This window comes from Macrobrachium nipponense, chromosome 4 (assembly GCF_015104395.2).
Source record: "Macrobrachium nipponense isolate FS-2020 chromosome 4, ASM1510439v2, whole genome shotgun sequence".
NCBI lineage: Eukaryota > Metazoa > Arthropoda > Malacostraca > Decapoda > Palaemonidae > Macrobrachium > Macrobrachium nipponense.
In genome coordinates, this window is record NC_061100.1 from 111,396,318 (window position 1) to 111,415,279 (window position 18,962).

At 48.8% G+C, this 18,962-nt stretch overlaps 2 protein-coding genes across 4 annotated transcripts in view; one reads left to right on the forward strand and one right to left on the reverse strand.

Moving 5' to 3' along the window:
• LOC135211059 (DNA polymerase delta catalytic subunit-like) overlaps positions 1-9,044 on the reverse strand; it is a gene marked incomplete in the record, with an annotated part of 237,143 nt that extends 228,099 nt beyond the window's left edge. Inside the window, 1 exon segment of the mRNA XM_064244116.1 lies at positions 9,012-9,044.
• A 2,132-nt stretch (positions 9,045-11,176) lies between these two features.
• LOC135211061 (cytosolic Fe-S cluster assembly factor NUBP2 homolog) overlaps positions 11,177-18,962 on the forward strand; it is a 126,759-nt gene continuing 118,973 nt past the window's right edge. Inside the window, exon 1 of one of the 3 annotated variants that reach the window (XM_064244119.1) lies at positions 11,177-11,319. The gene's annotated coding sequence lies outside the window, so the exon portion shown is untranslated. Of the gene's footprint in view, positions 11,402-18,962 lie in introns of all 3 variants that reach the window. The other 2 variants (XM_064244120.1, XM_064244118.1) reach the window with 2 other exon arrangements.

Consider the following 18,962-nt stretch of genomic DNA (forward strand, 5'->3'; position numbering starts at 1 on the left):
TTGACGGCGAGCGAGAACTCGGGCGTGGTCAAAACTTTGGCTGGACGGTCTTCTTGGAAAGAGCGTCCACTCGGTGCTTTCTCTCGCGAACGAGAAGCGGTCCGAGACGGAACCTGGTTTAGCGGCAGACCCGCTAGCACCAGGTGAGGACGCACCAGCCGAGGCTGGTGCCCTCTGGTCCCCGTCGACTTCTTCTTTGCAGAAGAAGCGACGGGCCCCGTTCCCGAAGGAACAGAGGACCAGCAGAAGAGCTCCCCAGCTCGCCTGAGCGAGCCGGGCCCTTAGAAGATCCCGAAGGAGTCTTCTTAGGGGGGAAGGAGGCAACCTTCTTCTTCTTCGGCTGTTGGCCTTAGAAGTCGAAGGGGAAGGAGAGGCAGCGGACGACGAAGAAGACGACGAAGACGACGACGACACCTTCCTCTTCCTCTTCTTCTTCGCCAGGCTCCGCAGGACAGACGTCAGGTCTTCCATCCAGGAGGGAGCCGGGGCAGTTGCCGAAGCAACAGGGCCCGACTGCACCTGTCCGGAAAGACCTGAGACTGTGACAGCATCACCAACAGCAGGAACAACAGGAACAGGTCCAGGAACAGCAGGAACATCTGAAAGTGAATGAGCAGCAGGCACTGATCTGAAAGGGAATGAGCGGCTGGGACAGCAACAGGTACGGCATGGCACGGCAGGTACCACAGGAGAGACAGGCGTCCTGTCGGCAGCTACCGTCATCCTCGGCACTGCGGCAGGTCCAGGGGGGTACTCTTTGGGCAGCGGCAGTCCGGGGTCGGCAATACAAGAACCCAGGTTGGCGGTGGCACCGTCCTGATTGGCACGGCAGGAATTGGTTCTGGATTGCAGCCTGTGGGTGTTACCGACATGACATGTGGTGTGTACACCAGGTGCGGTGACCTCTCCTATGCTGGTGTCGAGATTGTGGTTGTTGTAGTGGTTACCGTATCATGAGTGACCACTGCCGACCCCGCCAACCGCTGAATCAACCCCTGCAGTCCCAGCGACTCCCACACCTGTCCCAGGTCGTCCTCGCTGATGGCAAACCTGCGGAAGCAACAGTCGGGTTAGTTAGAGGGGCTTCCTCGCGCCTGGGGGGAGAGAACCCCACCCAGAGCGGACGGAAGACCCCGAGTACAACTGGACGTCCGTTACCAAGGAGTCACTGGACTTTCCGATGACTTCTTGTGTCCTCGTACAGCACCCACTGCGCCTCTGACGAATCATACACGTTACACAGGGCTCGTTGCGGGAGCACTCTCGCCCCCGACAACGAGTACAAACCTCGTGAGGATCTACATCTACATCCAAGGTCGTCTCCCACGGATGTAGCACCTGCGGTAACATAGATAGATTAGTAAGAGGGGTTCCCTCACGCACGGGGGGAAGACATGCCCCACCCCGAACGCAAGGAAGACCCCAAATACAAATACAATGAAGAAGCTGAGCGGGGGGCAGGAAGGAAGACGAAGAATCGGCTACCAAGGGTAGTCGCGGGAGAGCTTCCGACGACTTCCTGGCAGACCTTCTTGCTTCCCCCACCCCGCACAGCAGTGAAAAGTAATATGAAAATGAAACAGAATACTGCCCTTGCGATTCACTTCATAGAACTTGGAGAAAAGATCAATTCCCGGGTAAGAACGGAAACTTGATCCAATAATATGATGCTATCATAAAATATATATGAAAATGAAACAGAATACTGCACTTGCGATTTCATTTCACATAAAAATCGTAAGGATCAATTCCCGGGTAAGAACGAAAATTGATCCAGATTAAATTCATGCAATCAATAAAAGAAAATGAAAAGAATATTGCAATTGCGAATCCACTTTCATTGCATTCTATTATACAAAATTAAAAGTTCGTGCCGAGCGCAATCACACTCTCGGTAACGAACGCACAGGGCAAAATATAATGAAAAAAGTACTTACATTTTTCAATTACACCCTTTCGCCCAAATACATGACTCGGCGCGAGCGCGCCCGCCCTCGGCACCGAGACATAATTCAAGGGTTCATAATTAAGTAATGAAAATGAAAACAGTGTACTTACAGTTTCATTTTCAAGTCAAACAAACAAACCATTAGTAGAAAACACAATATAAACAAAGCATACGACGATGAAGCGGGCAGAGAGACGATGACGAACACGTCCTTCACACCCGCGGCCGAAAGCAAAAGTGATTGTTTTACCTCCCAGTCGCGCGGCGCGCGACTGTCGGACAAGCAGTTAACTACCGTTCTCCCCTTGTTCGAAGCTTACGACCGTTCCAGCTGCCGCTAGCTACTTCCTATTGTTAAAGGACCGATGGTTTGTATTACGTATCGGAACAAGTTTAAGTTTCTGTGCCTAAACACTGCAGATAGCATGCTACGATAGCCTTTAATGGTTGATACCGCCAATCCACTTTCTTCCCTAAGGAAAAGTAAGAAGTCTGCTATTTGGGTCACAGAGGTACTGGAAGAGGAAAAGTGATGGTTCCTACACCATCGCCGAAAGACGTCCCACTTCGATTGGTAGACTCTAAGGGTAGAAGGCCTTCTTGCTGCTGCGATAGCCGGTTGCAACTCTTGCAGAAAAGCCTCTCGTTCTGACCAAAACTTTTTGACAGTCTGAAGCCAGTCAGATCTAGAGCGGGGAGGTTTTTGTGATACCTCTCGAAGTGGGGTTGTCTGAGCAGATCGATCCCCTGTGGTAATGTTCTCGGAAGATCTACTAACCATTCCAGTACCTCTGTGAACCATACTTGTGCGGGCCAGAACGGGGCTACCAGCGTCATCCTTGCTGCCTCCGATTCTGCAAATTTCTTTAGAGTCTCTCCCAGTATCTTGAATGGAGGAAAAGCATACATGTCTAGACCCTTCCAATCTAGTAGAAACGCGTCTATCGACACTGCCCTCGGGTCCGATATCGGAGAGCAGTAGTTGGCTATCCTCGCATTCTTTGGCTGTGGCGAAGAGGTCTATATGATGCTTTGCCCAAAAGCTTCCACAGGTCCTGGCAAACATCTTCGTGAAGAAGGTCCACTCTGCAGGCAGGACTGATCTTTTCCTGCTTAGGAGGTCTGCTCTGACGTTCTTCTCTCCCGGTACGAACCTGGTAAGGAGACAATCTCCTTTGCTCTGCCCAAAGCAGAAGTTCTTTTGCTGTCTCGTACAGGGAGAAAGAGTGAGTCCCCCCCTGCTTCCTGATGTAAGCCAGGGCCGTGGTGTTGTCCGAGTTGATCTGTACTGTTGAAGCTAGGACTTGGGGCTCGAAAGCTTTCAAAACGCTAGCCAACCGCCATCAGCTCCTTCTTGTTGATGTGCCAGGTCACCTGTTCCTTGTTCCAGGTGCCTGACACTTCTCTTGAGCCGAGCGTTGCTCCCCAACCTGTTTCCGAGGCGTCGGAATACAACACTTGGTTGGGGTTCGGGAATGTGAAGGGACATCCCTTCTGCAAACCTGAGAGGGTTGGCCCACCAAGAGAGGTCCTTCTTGATTTCCCTTGAGATCTCGAAGGAGAACTCTAGGTTTTGCGAACGACACCTCCAGTTTCGATGTAGAAAGAACTGGAGAGGTATGAGGTGCAACTTCCTAGAGAAAGGAATTTGCTCCAACGAGGAGAGTGTCCCAACAAACTCATCCACTCCCTCGCTTCTTTCTCTATAGGAAGGCTTTGACTTTCTCTGACCCTCTGGGCTATCCGTTCTGGAGACGGAAAAGCCCGAAAATCCAGAGAAGCCATCCGAATCCCCAGATAGATACGATCTTGACTGGGGGATCAACTGAGACTTTTGAAAAGTTCACCAAAAGTCCCAGAGAACTTGCCATGAAAAGGGTCTTTTGTAGGTCCTCCAAACATCTTTCCTGCGACTTGGCTCTGATCAGCCAGTCGTCCAAGTAAAGGGACACTCTGGCTCCCTCCAAATGTAGCCATCTTGCTACATTTTTCATTAGGCCTGTAAAGACCTGAGGGGCTGTTGAAAGGCCGAAGCACAAAGCCCTGAACTGGAATATCCTTCCTCCCATCATGAACCTGAGGTATTTCCTTGAAGAAGGATGGATAGGCACATGGAAGTAAGCGTCCTGAAGATCTAGGGACACCATCCAGTCCCCTGGCCGAAGGGCCGCCAACACTGAGGATGTCGTCTCCATGGCGAAACTTCCTCTTTTCTACAAAGAATTCAGGGCGCTTACATCCAGAACCGGTCTCCATCCTCCTGAGGCTTTTGGAACTAGAAAAAGGCGGTTGTAAAAGCCCGCTGAGCAAGGGTCGCTCACTAGCTCTATAGCCTCTTTCTCGAACATTTGTTCCACTACTTGTGTTAAAGCAAGGCTCATGATGGGATCCCTGTACCTGGCCACCAACTCCCTGGAGTCGTTGTCAACGGTGTCTTTCCGTAAAAGGAATCAGATATCCTTTCCTTATAATCGAGAGGGACCAGTTGTCCGCTCCTCTCTTTGCCCAGGCTTCCGAGAATCTTAGAAGTCTGGCACCTACTGGTGTTTGGAGGACTACTTCCCTACTTCTTAGCTCTGACAGAGCGTGAGAAGGATCTACCTCTCTTGAAAGGTCTATTACCTCTCGAGGTAGAGGCTCTAGAAGGGGGGCCCCCTCGAAAGGGCTCCTGTCTAGCTGGAGTCCTCCTTCTTCGTCTTCGTCTGGAAGGAGGTCCTAGGCTTCCGTGCCGACTGCGCGAGCATGTCCTGAGTCGCCTTCTGCAGAGATAGATCCTGAGATGTCCTGGATTATCTTCTTCGGAAATAGCAGAGGCGAGAGCTGCGAATACAGGAGAGAGGCTCTTTGGGCATGCGAAACAGACTTAGTCAGAAAAAGAGCAGAAGACTGATCTCTTCTTAAGGATCCCTGCTCCAAACAGGGAGGCTATTTCGCTCAGATCCATCTCTAACTGCTTGTCAATGCACGTAGAACACTGTTGAGATCTTCTGGCGAAATAGCATCCGGGTTCTGAGTCTTCTTAGCCAAGACCCCCCCCCCAAAGACCAGTCAAGGAAGTTGAAAACTTCCAAGACTCTAAACATTCCCTTCAGCAGGTGGTCAAGCTCGTTCATAGCCCAGGTAGTCTTAGCAGACAAAAGAGCCGAGCATCGTGCTGCATCTACCAGAGAAGAGAAGTCCGCATCCGCCGATGAAGGAAGACCCAGACCTAGGGGTTCTCCAGACTCGTACCAAAATCCAAGTCTGCCCGTAAGCTTGGAAGGAGGGAAAGAAAACACAGTCTTCTTTCTCTTCCTTAGAAAGCAGCCATCACCAAAACCACTCAAAGCCTTCTTCATTGAGATGGTTGGCTTCATCCTCACACAAGAGGAAACTTTCGTCTTCTTCGAAGTCGAGAATAAAGAGAGAGGAGACGGAGGAGCGACGTAGGGAGTAAGGGAGTCTCCAAACTCTTGAAGAAGGAGATCTGTAAGGATCTTATAGGACGAAACTGACGAGTCCTTCACCAAATCCTCTTCTGAAGGTTCAACTTCATCCACTGAAGAACCCTCCGCTTCTTTACGAGGGCATTAGCCTTCTCTAAAGAAATGCGCCTGTCCCAGAGAGTGTCTAGTAGCAGACTGGCGCCTATCAGGGGAAGCCAAAGTTTTTGGAGAGCTCCTCTCGAATGAGTCCTTCCTACTCTGATGAGTGCGTGCTCTTTGTTCCTTAATCCTACTCCTAGAATTCCGGGCTTTCCAAAGGGGAGCGCCTGCTAGGAGAGGAGAGCCTACTATGCTCAAGGCGCTTCTCAGGATCCATGCGCCTGTTCAAAGGAGAGCGGCTGCCCAGGCGAGCTGCGTCATACCATGAGGGCGGAACGACCTACTAGGCTCTTGGAGCCTACTTACAGGAGAGCGAAGCCCTGGAGAAGGTCGCCTACTAGGAGACCGGCGTCTACCATGCTCCACAAACTTCGCTCCCGACTTGTGTGTCTCTTCAAAAGGTAGTCTCCCAGAAGAGACATATCTTTCAGGCTCTACACGCCTGTCCTGAACCGAGCGGCTAAAAGGAGAGCCGCGCCTATCAGGAGAAAAACGCCTATCCTCCGCACCACGCTTGGGAGCGGGAGAGCGTCTACTTGGGGAGTAGCGCCTACTAGGCTCAAGGCGCCTAACAAAAGGCGAGATCCTGTCTCTTGACGAATCCATCAAAGAGTAGGCTCTCTTATCCGGAGAATGAAGGATCTTCGGAAATGCGCCGAGAAGACGAGGTTGTACGCCTGTCTTTAGACGAACGCCTACTAGGCGCTAGATCCCTTCCTACTGGAGAGATGTATCACCAGGAGAAAGCTTCTTGGGCATTGACGCCTGGAAGACGACAAGCGCCTGCCGAGGGAAGAGCGCCTCCTTCCATCCGCTGATAAAGGAGAGAGAACCGACTCTGACTGAGACGGTAACACAGGCGAAGGAATCCTAGACTTCTTGACAGGGAGAGAGACGTCTTTCCGACGCGTTCCTCCTGCCAAGGAGCCCGCCAGCGCCGAAATCTGCGCTTGCAGTCCAGCAAGAATTTGAGCTGGAGATCTTGCAAAATGCTCCACCGGAGAAGAGGCTCGAAGCCTACTATGAGGCGAGAACTCCTGCTCCCTCCTGGGTTTCTTGATCTCTACTTCCGGCTCTTCTGGAAAAACTTCCGGGCTGGAAGGAAAGGAGCCAGGCGCCTTCCAGGCTCTCTTCAGCGGTCGCGAAGAATCCGAGGCGCTCCATCCTCTTCTAGGCGAAGGTGAGGAAGAAGAAGAGAAGCATTGGCGCAATACCTCCTTCTTCGCGCGAACAAAGGCAGCCTGGGTACGAGCATCAGGATCTACCGAGGGGACGCCTGATCGGTGGGAGTTCTCCCTAACCTTCCTGCGGCTGTTGACTTTCCTCCTCCACTGGGACTGGGAGTCTGGAAGAGGTCTAGGCCTGGAAGCATTAAGGAGCCGATCAGACGCACGCCTCCACTGCACTGGGGTCACTGCACAATTCACCTTCACTACTCTTACCTTGCAACGAACGAATCTTCTTTTCCATGCTAAGGATCGTGGCTCTCATGGTTGCCACTTCCGTAGTCGTATCCTTAGGTTCGATGCAGGGCGCAGGAGCTGAAACTGGAGAAGGTTCTAATGCTACAACAGGATTTTCTTCTACCTCGCTAATACGAGACTTACTAGAACTCCTAGACGAAGCCTTTCTCACCCTGTCTTTCTCTAACTTCCTCAAGTAGGAAGAAAGAGCCTTCCATTCACCCTCATCCAACTTCTCACACTCATTACACGGGTTAACAAAAGAACATTCTTTCCCTCTACATTTAAAGCAAACTGTGTGAGGATCTACCGTAGCTTTCGGTAGTCTCACCTTGCATTCATCCATAGAGCACACCCTAAACATAGAAGATTTCTTAACCTCTAACTCAGACATCTCGAAATCAAAGAAAAATCCAAATCAAAATCCAAAACAATCCACAAATGCGTATGCCAAGCCAACAAGATCAGGTACTTCACCGAAAGTCAGTCCAAATAAATCCACGGCAACGAGAAATGAATAAAGCTGTCAGGAGGTAACAACCACAGGTGTAGTCGTCACCGGCGACAGAAAAATTCTGGCTGGAAAGGGAGATTGGTTCTTACAGCCGCCACCCAGCGGCGGGTAAGGTAGATCACCTGACCTACCTGTCGCGTGTGCCGCGAGTTTTGAATTCTGTCGTGACGTCAGAGACGTTAAGCTAAGTATATATCTGACAGGAAAGTTCATGTACAAAAATGCAAATTGATTAAAAATTTGGCATTTGTTCATATGTGGAACAAACCTTCAGTCTTAACAATAGGATAGAGACTTTACAGAGGGAGATAGAAGAACTAGTTATAAGAGGGGGTTACAGCCTGTGAGAGGATAGGTAGACGAATACCCAAAAGCTTTGTCTGCTGGGTTCAATACAATGTGGTATGTCCAGATTCATTGCACTTGTGGAACATAAGGAGAACATTATCTGTTCCAGTAACAAACCTTTCAAGCCACAGGAGTTTGTCACCACTCCCCACTCTCTTGCTAGAGGGAGGAGCATATGCTACTGAGAAGTAGATTTGTCTATTGTATAGGAACATACCAAATAAGTATCACCAGTATGACTACCAAACTCTACTGTATCAGACCATTTCCAACATATGATGTGTCTATTTTTCAACCTGCCCGAAGGAAGAAGAAAGGAACAAAGAGAAAGAAGGAGACCAGCCAACTCACTCATTCTCTCTTCCACACAAACATCTTAGGTAAGATACAAATTGCCCTGTCAGGTCCCAAGGAAAATGTGTCCTAGGACCTGTGGACAATATTCTTCAGATAAAAGGAAGCCTGAACTAGGGATCGAGGAATAGGTACACCTGAGTAATCACCTCATGTAGCCAAAAGGCAATTGTGTTCTTGTAAACTTCCTTTCTGACACAGCCTGTTCTTGTAAACTTCCTTTCTGACACAGCCCGTACGACAAAAAGTCTTTGACACCCAAGACCAAAGTGATGTTGGTAGGCTTTCCCGCCTAGCTAATAGGTACTAGATAGGTAGTATGTACCTAGCCTATGCCATAGCCTACCTAGCTATTTGGCTATACTAGAATTTTAACAAGTTACTATACCTACCTAGCTCCGGGCTGCTCCAGGAGCAAGCGCCCTTGCCAGCACCAGGCTGGCTTAGGTACGATACCTTAGGCTATACTAGTAGCCTAGGAATCTTAGGTAATCAAAAGAATGTTAAAATTTGTTTTACCGGGTTACCTAACTAGCATTATTAATAGCCTAGCTATTACGAGCCCAATAGAGGTTCATAGCCTAGGTAGCTACCTAGCTACTACTAGTACTATAGGTAGACAGGATGTTGATGGAGAGTGGAAGAATCATCTTTACGTACCAGTATGTAGCCTAGCCTATGTGGCATTATGGACTCGTAACTACTATAGAACTCTAGCTATTTCTTCCTAAAAATAGATTACACACTGTGATGTAGGCCTACAAAATATTAACGATATTAATAAAAAGTTTCGTAATCACCTTCAGTTCGGCTTCTTCAATTCCCGGTTCCCGCCAGATTAGCATTTAGCAGTCTTTTTAGGACTCCTTCTCTGCCCGGGTTCACAGCAGAAGTGAGAAGAAAAGCCTTTGCAACTTCACCTCTTGGGCTCTTCCTCTTTTATTTCTTTATCATTTTTCTTAATTTTCCTTGTGTTTTCCATGTACAGTATACGATCCTGTTTTATTTCGCTAAGTCTTTCTTGGCTACATGGCATCCTCACTAATTTTACTTCTTATGCAAAATAAAATATCTTCTGGAATACATCCACTCACTGAGACATTCGCTAATTATTAAGACATATTTTGTATTCTTTTGGCCATATCTACGAAGAAAGAATATTAAATTGCACTTTTTACTATAATCTAATCGGTTTTATAAGATGTATACATCAGTACTTAAATCACATGTAAATAATACTTTGAGAACCCCTAGGGTCATATTCGTAGAGGGTCTAAGGTTTAGGCAAACATTCTCTCCATTTGAAGGAGCTTATAGCTCCACAATATAAAGCACATTTGCATTGGAACAGAATTTATGATGTGTGTATATGTGTGTGTGTGTGTGTGTGTGTGCGTGCATGTAGAGAGAGAGAGGGGGGGGGGGCAGCGTCAGACGCAAACAAGTCAGTTTTTTGGGGGGGACCGGAGAGGGGGTTAACCGATTTAATACAAACTGAACTGAATGAGAATTAACATAGCTTAATTATAGATAGCACAAAAAAAATCACATTCCGATAACTGCAAGAGACAAAATCCCCAGATTGAGTAGACGTATTTGTTTTAGTATTTTATATAAAAATAAAAATAAATTCTTGTAGTTAAAGGATTCTGAGCGATATACTAAAAAATCTACTCGACTAGTCTTTTTGTTTCATACATAATCATAGTTATTATCGATAAATGAAATGCGATTTTAAAGTCAGTGGTTCGCAAGTCAGAAGACATTAGAGAGAGAGAGAGAGAGAGAGAGAGAGAGAGAGAGAGAGAGAGAGAGAGAGAGAGAGAGAGAGAGAGAGAGAGAGATAGCGTATACTAACTGAAGATTAGCATGACAGAAAATAATCTTGAAAGAATTCAGTACAAGAACAGCTTCACCAAACAAGTTGCAGTACAGTAATTTTTTTTAAGTCTTGACTGGTAGCCAATGCAACTCGGACAATCCCGTGGGTATTTGTATTTCGTGGCGTGAGCTAGGACATTTATTAACCTCGCTGCTCTGTTTAGTAAATTTTCCACTTCCGTGAGTTGTATCTTAGGTAGTTGATGAGAGATGATGTCTCTAACGGGATGCCTAGTAAAATACAGTTTTATTGACTTAATTGGGGACAGAGAACTGCAAAGTCCAGTAGCATGCCTAAGTCACTGGTTTTATCATTACTCCTGACTATACTCTGTTTTTTTTCCATCTGTCCATCCACCTGTGGTGTTTTCGCATGGTAACACTGCGTCCCGGACTTTAAATATTTATGCTATGTGTAAGTTTTAGGTAAATAAAAGGATATCTGGGTGTACGTTTGCAACTGAAAAGTGTTTTGATGATTTACTGTATGCGAATTACACCGTTAATATTCGAAATATGGTATTATTATTATTGTTGAGTGTAAACTGAATGTAACTATCTAAAGCCCGGGACACAGTGTCACCATGCGCACACACCACAGGCGGATGGACAGATGGAAAAAAAACAGAGTATAGTTTAGTATTAGTGGTCATGTGAATTATTTAAGTACTAAGTCACCCAGAAAAAAATGTAATATATGCGCACTCGAAGTTGTTGCACAGTCATAAACCAAATTATGTGGTTTCAAATACTCACCAAAGACAGCGGCATTATAATTTTCAGGATCATCCATCCATAGTTTAAATTTAAGGTGGGACCATCTGTTGAAAACAATGAGTAAAACTCTTCCAGCTACTATACTAATAAAAAAAAATTAGGTATTAAGGATTGAAACTAACAAGACAATGAGACGAACTGAGACCACAACAAATCTTTTTGGACGTAATGATAGGAGATATACAAAAGGGAAAACACGAAATTAAAATGAAATAAAAAAACACTTACATGATTAATCAGCAAACAAAAATGAAAATAAAGATGTTTGAAGTTAAAGGGAAAACATGCAATTCGCGCTTCAACAAAAAAATTCGATTGCGACCAGGAGCAAGACCACCGGTGGTCTTACCAGGAGCCGTAGTATATGTTTTTAGCGCTTTGTACAACTACTAATACCATTACGAAATACCTAGAGGTATCCGCTGCCACTAGGTACTACCTAGCTATAAAGTAGGTACTACTAGGTAGTAGGTAGTCAAAGACAAGTAGTAATTGAGGGTCCCTTAGTTGATGAACGACTTTAAGATATTACGTAAGTTCAATAAAAGGTGATGGATAACTGAGGGAGAAATCAACTACTACCTAGTAAATAAGGATGACTCGAGTAAAGTATGTGGATACTAGGATAGTACTAGGACTAGGTACTAGGCTAGGTAGTACTAGGTATAGGCTATAGGTACCTACCTAGTAGGTAGTAGTATCTACCTTAGGTATGAATAGGCTATGCGTCGTACTAGGTAGCTAGGTACCTAGCCACGACCTAAAGCAGTAGGTATGGCAGATTGAGGTGTAGTAGTACCTGTGTCTTTAACTACTAGGTACTAGCTACCTACTACTATATACCTAGTAGTAGGTACTAGCTATAGCTACTACCTAGTACTAGCCTAATTCTTGGCTAAATTTATGAACCATGTAGTTTTCCTAGGTAGCATGCCTTAGCTAGTTAGGCTAGGTAGGTATCACAAGTTAGGCTATAGCTAGGTATACGTACCTAGGTAAGTACAGTTCATGGTCGATTACTGTAACCTAACCGAACCTAGTCTACCAGACTCTTATATGGTGTTAGGGCTTTATCTCTTCCCGGGCCCCCACCAGGTTAGAACACGGCATTCTAGGTTAGGTTAAGGTAAGTTTGGCTACCAATTTTTTCTGAAATGCCTTACTACAGAAAGGCCTACAGTCATCCTGCATTCGCTGCAACTCCTTTAAGCCTAATCTTGGTAAAACTAGCCTAGTAGTCTGGTGTTTTGTTTTCTTTGCTAACACCTGAACTTATATAGTAGCTTGACTAGTACCTAGTCGCCTAGTAGAATGCATTTTTTGATGGCTTGACATACATTATAAGTTATGCATTTTTTATCATTACTGTAGGTACAAATCTGTTAATTTTGCCTTTCACCATCCACTTAAATAGCCTGTAGATATCAGGGTTGGCTGGCTGAGGTTTTGAGGAGCACTGGACATTGGGGATTAATGAGTGTCTGAAAACCTGAAGCAAAGAAATTGTTCTTAAGCTGCAGGAATTGTATGTGAAATATATGATACTTTAATTATTTTCCAAATACTGTACAGTATTCACCCCATATTCATGGGGTATGTGTACCAGAACCCCCTGCGAATAGTTGAAACCCCTATAAAAACGCTTAAAACTGCCTTTGTTCATACGCGAACAAACCTTCGGTCTTAACAATAGGATAATTTCTTGCCCCTAGCTGGATCCGGTTAAAAAAACAGATGAAAGCAAGGAATCTTGTGATATCTGACAACGCATGCGTAGATTGGGTGAAGAGTGGTCAAGGACCACTCACCTACACCACCACGTCAATCTTTTCTTTAACCGCCTGGGTGAGTCATGGTTAACCTCTCTTGGCCTTTACCCAGTTCATTGCCTGTTTCGCTTGTGTTTAGTGTGTGTGTGTGTGTGTTTGGCTGATATTATGGCTTCTTTTGCTCCTTTTCAGCCATGTCAGCGTGTGTACCCCGGAATTCCAGGTTTTCCATTCCCTACAACATGTATAGTAGAAGCCGTTCTAATTTTTGTACTATAACGAATCCTTGCACGGAATGCTGGGCATGGCCTAAAGAGCAGTGGAAGTTGTTTTATAGCCAGAGAGAGCATTGGAGGGTTTTGACTCTTCCTTCTTGGGAAGGTTTTTCGCCTCTTCCTGATGCTTTGTCTCCTGCAGTATTCACCCCCCATAATAGCGTTGTTCCTGTGTCTCCCTTCCTTTTCTTCCATTGATTCGTCGCTGAAAGTATTGGGAGGCCAGCAGGCTAATTTTTGTAATGTCACCCCTTCTTCAGGAGTTAATTTGATTCCCAGGAAAGGAGATGCTTTTTCTCATTTATTCCAGAGTCGGAGGTATCCAAGATGGTGGCGATTTGGAAGATGCTCGGGCTAGGGGGTCCCCTGTCTTTGGAGGGGTTGCTAGCGCACTTTATGGAGGCTCGCTACCCCCCTCCTCAGGCTGGCCAGGCCATCTCCTCTCCTCCTGGCCTTGTCTTCGTGGGTAGCTGAGGTCAGCCATCTTGTATTGCTCCGCCAGTGACTGTTGCCACTTCTTCGAGTCGGAGAGAAGCCATGGTGTCAGCCCCTTTGATGATGTCACGGGATCCATCATTGTGTATCCCCTTCAAACCGAGGGGAAGCCATGATGTCATCACCTCTTGTAACATCACTCCCAGTCGGACGTTACTCCCTGTCGTCTCCTCTGCACTGTCTCTCTCAGCCGTGACGTCATCTCTGCCGCCCAGTTCGCTACATCTCCCTTCCATGTCATCGGAGCCTTCTCTTGCAGATCATTCTGAGGTTATATGCCAGACATTGCTTAAGAGGTTGGACTCTGTTTTGGATGATAAGTTGGTTGCCTTGTCGGTTGAGAGGAGTGGAAGGAAACGTGTTGCTTCGTTCCTGCCTCCTGCGTAGAGATCGCATAAGAAACCAGTGCTGTCTTCCTCTCCCTCTTCCCCCCTCTACGCCACGTCGGTGTATCAAGTGTTGGAAGGCTAAGGCCTTTGCTCTTTCTTCACCTACGAGGGAGGAACAACACGGACGTGTTCTCAAGAGTGTTGGTGTTTCGGAGAGTGTTAATGTATCTTCCCTTGTGCAATCTGCAGTGGCTGCTTCATTCTCTGCATCGAATCGCGGGCGTGTTGCAACCTCCCCCGTCCGTGCAAATCGCGAACATGTTGCAACCTCCCCCGTCTGTACACATCGCAAGCATGTTGCAACCTCCCCTGTCCGTGCACATGATGCAAGTGCTCCTTCTTCTCCAGGGCCTATTTGTCGCCGTAAGGATCTCAAGGCGCCTGTCAAGAGGTCGAAGATGGTGAGTGCGGAGTTGGTGCAGCAGGAGTGTTTGCCTGCCCCTCTCACTGGTGCTTCCAAGAGTTCGACTCTGGGGATTCTCCTTCGATCTCGAGTGTTCTGGATTCCTCTCCAACTCACGCTCGTACATCTGCCACACCCGTGACCATTCTCGGACATGTTAATGAGTCATCTGTTGGAGGAGTATGTAGTGATGTTCCTGGTGTTATAGTGGGTTCATCTCGGGCGCTGACGCGTGGACCTAGCTCAGACAGGTTAGTTGGTGTTTCAGGCTGTTTGGCTGCTGATCCTTCCGTTAATTTTAATGGTTAAGGTGCCTTAAAGGAGCCTACACATCCTTCTTGTCTTCGGTCTCCGTTGCCAGAGCAGGAGGAGGGAGACGCACAAGAGTTTTTATCTTCCTTTTCGGAAGTTGTTGATCTCATTCATTGGTTCAACAATTTGGAAAGTAGGACTCAGGCTCGGTCGGCTTACACTCATTCTTCCTTGGAAGCCTTGGTGGTAGCTACGCAGGATCCCAAATCATCTCTTCAGCTTCCCTTGTTGCAGCACGTCCAGTCTGTCTTGCATAAGGTTAACGCCTCTGTTTCGGACCAGAATGGTTCACTTCGCTCTAGGGGCTCTGCCAAGCTACTATCCCCGCCTCTCACGAGACATAGGAAGTACTATGCTACGAACTCTGCATTTTTGATGTCGCGCCATCTTAACCCAGACGTCATTTGCCTGAAGCCGGGATTGACTTTGGAGCAGGTGAGATAGGTGGCTCCGTTCTTGTTTCCACAAGATGCCTCAGCATTGGAATCTACTGCAGCCTCCATGTTCCAGACGGTTTCTTGGCTGGACTTATAGTCTGTGGTCATTGCCAAGATAGCTTCTGACAGGTCCCCAGAAGGGTTGGTGAGTGTATCCTCGCTTGCCAGTCTGTTGCAGTCCGGAGGCAAGGCGTTTTTGTGTATGGCTCACCTGAGTGTTAATTTATGGGCTAACCTTCTGATAAGAAGAGACGCGGCTTTGTCTAGGATGGAGAGATCAGTCGACACGGAGTCCTTGCTGGCATTGAGGAACGGAGATCTATTGGAGTCCCAATAATTGTTTCCTCGTATCGAGCTCGAGAATGCGATAGACCGGCGCCGAGCTGACACCAAAGACAGACTGGTGCACCAGGCCATGTCTAAGTCGGAGTCTTGTCCTTGGAGACGTCCGGCTCCTCCTCTTCCCCCGTCCAGCAGCGGTCAAGAAGAATGTTGCCTAGTAGGCCATCGAGGAATTCGATTTCAGCAGGGTGTTCCTGTTAGACTCAGCCTAGGTCAGAGGATCAACGTCCCTTTCACTCTCGTTCCTTTAAGCCAAGAAGGGGCCCAAGGGGCAGAGGTAAAGGGGGGCCAATGGTAGGTTAGGTGCCTCTCTCTCTCCTGCGCCAGGGGTGGGGGGTTGTCTGGCGGGCCATTGGGCCAAGTGGCAGAGTTATGGGGCAGAGAAGTGGGTGGTAGATGTCCTTCGGATAGGGTACCTACAGCCATTCAGCTTCTCTCCTCCTCTGTCGGACAAGCTGCAGCTCAGGAAGGCATATCCTCCAGATTCTCTGAAGTTCTTGGTTCTTCGGGAGGAAGTGCAGAAGATGCTGGGCAAGGATGCGGTAGAGGAAGTGGCGTGTCTGTTTCCGGGGTTTTACAGTCACATCTTGGTGCCCAAGGCGTCAGGAGGATGGAGACCTGTGATCGACTTATCCACCTTGAATCACTTCATCAGGAAGACACGGTTCGAGATGGAGACCCCGCATTCGGTGTTGGCAGCCGTGAGGGAAGGCGACTTCATGCTGTCGATAGACTTAAGGGACACATACTTCCAAATCGCTGTTCATCTGACGTCCAGGAAGTTCCTTCACTTCTCTCTTGGGGACAAGTTCTTCGAGTTCAAAGTCCTATGCTTCAGGCTGACAACAGCCCCTCAAATGTCCACAAGGGTCTTCTCTCTCGTGTCAAGTTGGGCCCATGCTCAGGGGATCTGTTTGCTGAGGTACCTCGATGATTAGTTGGTCTTGGCAGTTTCCAGGGAAAAGCTGCAGCAGGACATGGATCATCTACTTCGGTTCTGTCTGGGACTGGGCATGGTAGTCAAACGGGAAAAGTTGAACCTCGTACCCAGTCAAAAGATTCTCTACCTGGCATGGTCATCGATACGACAGTGGCAAATATTTTCCCGTGGGATCAGAGATCGGAGAAGTTGTGGGTGGTGGCGTGCGACTTCCTGTCGGAACCACATCAGTCAGCTCGTCAGTGGCAGGTTCTTCTGGAAATGTTGTCGTCCCTGGAGAAGCTGGTCCCTCATGGGCACCTTCATCTTCGGTCTCTGCAATGGAAACTGGGAGAATTCTGGTTTCTGGCGGGGGACTCACACCTGTTAATGGTCCCTCTGTCTCTGGAAGTGAGAGTAAACCTTTGTTGGTTGTTGGACGACCAGAATCTTTCAAAGGGTGTCCCTCTGCGTTCTCTTCCACCAGACTTCCTTCTGTTCTCAGATGCCTCCCGACACCCTACGAACCTGGCACGGTCTTAGGACCGACCAGGTCATATGGGCAAGTGGCCGGAGGAGACCAGGAGGGGTCTGTTGCAGTTCCTCCTCCTGAAGGAGGAGGATCTCGGAAGGCATTCTTGCTGGAGGGACTTGACGGTCCTACTCCACAGGATGCAGTCACTCCCGAGATCCACAGGTCGTTTTCGAAGGTTATTGCTCTGATCCGTCAGCACAATGACTGCTCCCACCTTCTGAGCCTACGTCCAGGCTTGAGTCATTCTGGGGTCCTAAGAAGGAACCCAGGACGACGGTGGGTCTGCTGCAATCTACTCTGGCTGACTCGTGCTGGACCAGGTGGACACTCTCGTCTCCGGACAGGAGGGTTCGCCACGGTCTGGCAGGTCTTCCAAGCTACTTCCCTCGCCTCTACTGCGACAGAGAAGGTTCTACGTGCCATCGGAAGACCCTATGCTGCCCAAACAGGTGAACCCGGAGCTAGCTAGGCTAACTCCGTGGGTGTCTCTGCAGCAGCTCCTGTCGGAGAACCTATGGTTCTTGCAGCAAGAGGCACTCGCCTTGGAATCGACCGCCATGGTGGCATTCCAAGCAGTCTCCTGGCTAGACCTGTGGTCCCTCACAGTGTCTAAGGTCGTGGCCACCTCGGGGAACATCTCTCCTGGAGGTGACCCGGCTTTCGGGAGACTGTGCCAGTCTGGAGGTAGAGCCATCTCCTACCTAGCCCACCAGACGGCAAACCTGTGGACCAACCTGGTTCTTCGGCGTAGGGACGCAGTCCTCACCCGAGTGACCAGGGCTGCTGGGCGTGAGGCGGCTCTGGGTCTTCGCAACGGACCGGTGCGGAGTTCCTCCTCTCTCTTCCCAGGAGAGATGGTGGACGCTGCGGTGGAACAACGACAGTGACCATTTAGTACACCAGGCAGTCTTGAAGGCGTCTGGGCAGCCTCGAGCTACTGCGGCCAAGGCCAAGAGTTTGGTTAGCGCTTCCTCTGCGGCCAAGACGATCGCATCGTTGAAGCCCAGAGGAAAGACTCTGCCTTCAACTTCTTCAAGGAGCAACCGTCACCAGCCCTCCTCCCAGCCCTCCTTCTCACGAGGGGGAGCTTGGAAGAAGTCGAAGAGAGGTGGGAAACGCTACGGACGGCGTTCCCCCTCACCTGCTGCCGGAAGTGGGGGGTTGCCTGGCGAGCCATTGGGCAGCGCTATGGAGCGGAGACCTGGATAGTAGACGTCCTTCGGGAGGGGTATCTACTACCCTTTGAGTCTCGGCCACCCCTCACCTCCAACCCGGTCCACCTTCAGACTTACGTTTCCGGATCATCCAAGGACGTAGCACTTCGGCAGGAAGTCCAAGCCATGCTGAGCAAAGGAGCTGTGGAGATCATCAGGGATCGGTCACCGGGCTTCTACAGCCTTCTTTTCCTGGTGGAGAAGTCTTCAGGGGGCTGGCACCCAGTGATAGATCTCTCTCCCCTGAACCGATTCGTTCGCCAGTCTCGGTTCATGATGGAGACAGCACGCTCCGTGCTTGACTCCATCAGGGAGAACGACTTCATGCTTTCGGTGGACTTGAAGGATGCGTATTTCCAGATACCCGTTCATCAATCCTCCTGGAAGTACCTCCGCTTCATCCTCGACGGGACGGTGTAACAATTCAGGGCACTTTGCTTCGGTCTCTCAACCTCCCCACAGGTGTTCACGCGAGTGTGCACTCCGGTGTCTGCTTGGGCCCACTCGTCAGGGATACGTCTTTTGAGGTATCTCGATGACTGGTTAGTCCTGGCGAGTTCCCGCTCGCAGTTGCTACGGGACAGGGATCGACTCCTCGAGTTCTGCTGCAATCTGGGGATCGTGGTAAACTTCGAGAAGTCATATCTCGAGCCTAAGCAGAGGATAAAGTACCTGGGTATGCTGATCGATACGGTGGCAGGGCGAGTCTTCCCCGCAGACTCGCGGATCAGCAGATTCAGGGAGGCAGCCAACCAGTTCCTATCTCGGCAGGAACAGCTAGCTCAGCAGTGGCAGGTCGTGATCGGCCACCTGTCGTCAATCGAGAAGTTAGTCCCTCACGGGCGTCTTTACCTGCGGTCTCTCCAGTGGAGACTAAAGGAGAGTTGGTCACAGACAAGAGACCCGCTGTACTTCCCCGTGTCTCTCACGGAGGAGGTGAGGCAGGACCTAGCCTGGTGGCTGGACGACAGGAACCTCGTAAGAGGAGTGCCTCTCCGCACTC